The sequence below is a fragment of the Petaurus breviceps genome, unplaced genomic scaffold, assembly GCF_028583685.1.
Source record: "Petaurus breviceps papuanus isolate PSGF00001 unplaced genomic scaffold, PetGlider_PUasm1.0 98, whole genome shotgun sequence".
NCBI lineage: Eukaryota > Metazoa > Chordata > Mammalia > Diprotodontia > Petauridae > Petaurus > Petaurus breviceps.
This window is the reverse complement of record NW_027187460.1, coordinates 14248577-14253126: the sequence shown is the minus strand read 5'-3', so window position 1 is coordinate 14253126 and position 4550 is coordinate 14248577. Positions and strand designations below refer to the sequence as shown.

General features: G+C 39.5%; 1 pseudogene; it reads left to right on the top strand.

Moving 5' to 3' along the window:
- Nucleotides 1-738: 738 nt before the first annotated feature.
- Nucleotides 739-1332, top strand: LOC138155828 (peroxiredoxin-1-like; annotated as a pseudogene).
- The last annotated feature ends 3218 nt before the right edge of the window (nt 1333-4550 follow it).

Here is a 4550-nt window from a genome sequence, read left to right as displayed (position 1 = left end):
TACAGTGTCCAATGCATAGTAAATACCTAACACTAGAAAGACCAGATCCACCAATTGTACCAATTTTAAAAAAGTAAATTTATTGTATGTTATGTTATGTCATGTCATGTCATATTATATCACATCATATCACATTACAACATATCATAACACATTATGTCATATATCACATTGTATCACATTACATCACATTATACTACATCATATCATATCGTATCATATTGTATCGCATCGCACCATATCATATAATTTTATATTTATAAAAAATAGATTATAATATAAATATAAAATAATATAAAATATATTATCTATTATATACAACATAATATATAATATAAACATAATATGAAATATATTATAAAATATGTTAAAATATAATTATATACATTTATTCTATATATTCTATATTAATATATAAGTGCATATACAAGTGCACTTTAAGTTCAAATAATCACAAGCACATAATTTTTATCTTTCTACTATATTTTCTTCATGTATAAAAGAAATGCACTGCATCAATTTATACATCTTGGTCTTTTGAGGTATTTTTAAATTTAGGTCCACCTTTAATAAATGCTGTTGACTTAACATATTGGCCTGTAATATTTTACCTCCTCACCTACACCTCCTGCTTTCCCCAGCCTCCTTCAAGACTCAGGTCAAGGTGTTCTCCAGATCCTCCTCACGTGTTCCTCCTTCCTCCAATCTTGTCTGCAGAGCCTTGCTGTTGTTGTCAATATGTCTGCTGGAAATGCCAAGATTGGGTATACAGCCCCCAATTTCAAAGCTACTGCTGTTATGCGTGATCAGCAGTTCAAAGACATCAGCCTTTCTGACTACAAAGGGAAATACATTGTGTTGTTCTTCTACCCCTTAGACTTCACGTTCATGTGCCCTGCAGAGATTATTGCTTTCAGTGATTGAGCTAAAGAATTTAAGAAAATCAACTGCCAAGTGATGAGGGCCTCAGTGGATTCACACTTCTGTCACCTTGCTTGGGTCAAAATGGTCAAGAAGAATGGTGGACTGGGAGCTGTGAATATCCCATTGTTGTCTGACCCCAAACATACCATTGCTCAAGATTATGGGGTCTTAAAGGTCGATGAGGGAATTTCATTCAGGGGTCTCTTCACTATTGATGAGAAGGGGATCCTCTGCCAGATCACCATCAATGACCTTCCCGTGGGCCGCTCTGTAGATGAAACTCTTTGGCTTGTCTTCCAGTTCACAGGCAAGCATGGCGAAGTGTGCCCTGCTGACTGGAAACCAGGGAGTGACACCATCAAGCCTGATGTTCAGGGGAGTAAGGAATACTTCTCCAAGCAGCAGTGAGCTTCTCTACGCAGCCAGGGATGGTCCTTTTCCTCCTGCCCATACCCCCATGGGGCCTGCGGATTTGCTAGCTACTGTCTGCAGGACAAATGTGCTTGATCTTACCCAACCTTTCAACTAGAAAGTCTTTGGAGCAGGAGCCCAGACAGTGTGGGGTAGCTGGTCATGCCCTCTGCTCATGGGGCCTGATTCATCCAGATCATTCCTCCCTCCCTCAGGGCAGCAGCCGGCTGGCTGAGCATGCCAGTTCTCTCTCACTCTTAATGACCAAGTGCTGCGTTAACATTGTTTGTACCATAGTCACCTCTTTGGGCTCAAGCCCATCTCATGTTTTGTAGCTCTATTAAATTTGTTCTAAGAAAAAAAAAAGACTCAGGTCAAGGCTTCAGGAGGACTATCTCAATATACCACCACCCCACAACTTCACTCTCTACCTTCTGCCTAAGATTACCTTACTCTTACCTTATATGTAGTTAGCTATTTTCATTAGAATATAGAATTTGAGCTCCCATTAGAATGTGAACTCTTCAAGGGAAGGCAAGGTACATTCCAACCCCTTCCCCTTCTTTGTATTTCCAGAACTTAGAACAGTACCTGGGTGACTAGCTGGGAAAGTCTATGGCCTCCCTCTTCTCGCCCTGGGCCCTTACACAGTGCACAGGTAGGCTTAAGCCTCAGCACACCCAGTTCCAGTTAGAACTGACTGCTGGAACTCTTCTGCAAGCTTGCCGAAGTGGCTTGGTTATAATCCTAGTTTCATTATTCTAAGGGCTTCTGTATTCTGGGACCTACAACAGTTATAACAGGTCTTCCTAGTTCCTTATTAGGTAATTTGTTTTTAGAGAATTCCCTTTATTATTGTTCATTTCCCTTGCCCAACTTTCCTCACCGGCTAAGTGACAGGTGTCACATCTGTCCTTTGTTTAAAAACACTATATAGAACCTAGGTCTGTCCTTTTGCATCTTCAACTGGAGCACACAATCCATTACACATCTGAGTCACCATCTTGTGTGTTGTCCTGTGGGATAGTAGGAAGGAGGGAGTCCACATGCATTTCTATCTCAACTGGAATTCCTGTTACTTTTTGATACACTTAACCTGTGTGAATATCATTAGAGACTATCTTGAACCCATCCTAGTGTTACTGCCTGTCACTCACTACAACTTCACTCCAAATTTGTACAAGATTTGAACATAGTAAGAACTCAATTAATGTTGAATGACTGACAACAGGGAATCTTCCAAGACATCTCAAAATCAATGTCAAGTAACCATGCTAGTGGCTCATATGGGCACAAATGATACTACCAGTAGTGATCTAGAAAAAGCAACAGCAAAGCATATAAGTATTGGGGAAGAAACTGAGGATGATTAGGGCATAGATGGTGTATTTATAACTGCTGCCTATAACAGGCAAGGGGTGAAGATGAGCATAGTTGCTTAAGAAGCTGATGTTTGAGAATGGCATTTAGATTTCTGGACCATGGTTTAAAATATAGGAATGATAGGCTCCTGGTTAGGGATTTGAAAAATTGATAAGAATACATTTGTCTAGTGTCCTACAAATCTGATTAAAGGGTTCAAAAGTTTTAAAGTGAAAAGGATAAAGGTGAGAAAACTGCCTGTACCATCAAACTAGACATCATAGAGAATAACTGCAATGTAAGAATAAAGTTTGAAGCTGAAACAATCAGAAGCAAAGAGGAGACATAACCCAAGAAAGGAATCAGTAGTAAAACTCTGGTTTGAAATTTGTATAAAAATATATCACTGATACTTTTGGTTTGAAATTTATATTAAAATATATCACTAATACTTTATGGGATGAGATCTCTCAACTGAATATAACTGTTCTGTGAAGTTTGCATCCGGTCTAAGGGCCACACTTGAGAACCTAGAGGTCACATGTAACCTCACACCTGAAGGAGATCCAGTAATTAGAGAAGAATAGTAGCAAGAATTTGGGTGAAGCTTAACAGAGTTAGAAGCAAGTAAGCTTATCATCAGAATACGCTACAGAGCACCTGGACAAAAAGAAGAACTAGATGAGAAGTCTGGAAAACAGATCATAAGTCTGGCTCAGAACCATGAATCATATGGTAGTTATGGGAGTCTTCAATTATCCCTACATCTGCTGGAGCTCTCTCTTCCAAATGCAGAAGAGCTAATATATTCCTTGACTTACATTAATGATAATTCATCCTTTCAACATGTGAAGGAACCAAAAGGGGGAATTCTATTTTGTATCTGATTTTCACAAACAGGGAAGAACTTTTGCAGGAGTGAAAGTAATAAAAACATTCGGGATAAGGGATGACTCCTTCTTAGAGTTTATGATAGAGATGGAGAGGAAATCTGGGCATAGTCTGATGTGCAATAGATTATGGGAAAGTTGATTTCAAAGGGTTCAGAGAAAGGAGAGGAACTCATGAATTCTAATTCTTTAGGAGGAAGTTTTAGATGGGATACCTTCTGAGGACTGATCCAGCTCTGAGATTCTTTGATTCAGTGATTCTGTGACTCTTACCTAGGGGTAAGGATGCTGGGACATACTGATGGATTTCATGTAACAATATTCCTTGTTCTACAAAGGGTTAATGACTCTTTCTGACAACTGGAAGGCCTAGGGCCAGTTTATCTTCGGACATTCTATGGCTCATTATCTAGGTACTGGGAGATGATTAAGATGGAACATTACCTAATGACCTCTCCACAGCATGTAGGTGTGTGACCAGACACATATGCTTGGGGTGCAATGTCAATTTTCAGTATTAGCACTGCTGAGCCCTAGGTGTCACATCTGGGCTATTGCCATTGTTACTTTAGCATCTCTCTCCTTTCTGCCTTGTTCACATATGCCCTTCAAGGTTAGCTTCCTTGAAAGTCCTCTTGGTCTAGCTTTTATTTCAGTACCATGTCTACCCAAAGAGAGGGAGATGGTTTTAGAGATTCCCTGAGGTCACAAAGTCATAGTAATAGGTCCTTACAACAGAAAGGGACCTTGGAGATCACCTGGTCTGAGCCTTTCATTAATCACTGGAGGAAACTGAAGACCAGAGAGGAGAAGTAACCATGTCCAAGGTCACACAGAAAAAAAAAAAACTGTAGAAGTGGACTTGGAATACAGTTTTTTTCCCCTCCTCTTCCCATTACCCATAATACTCTTTTCAAGATGCTATCCCATGTAATGGGAATATAAATTTAAAGATCTTCCCTG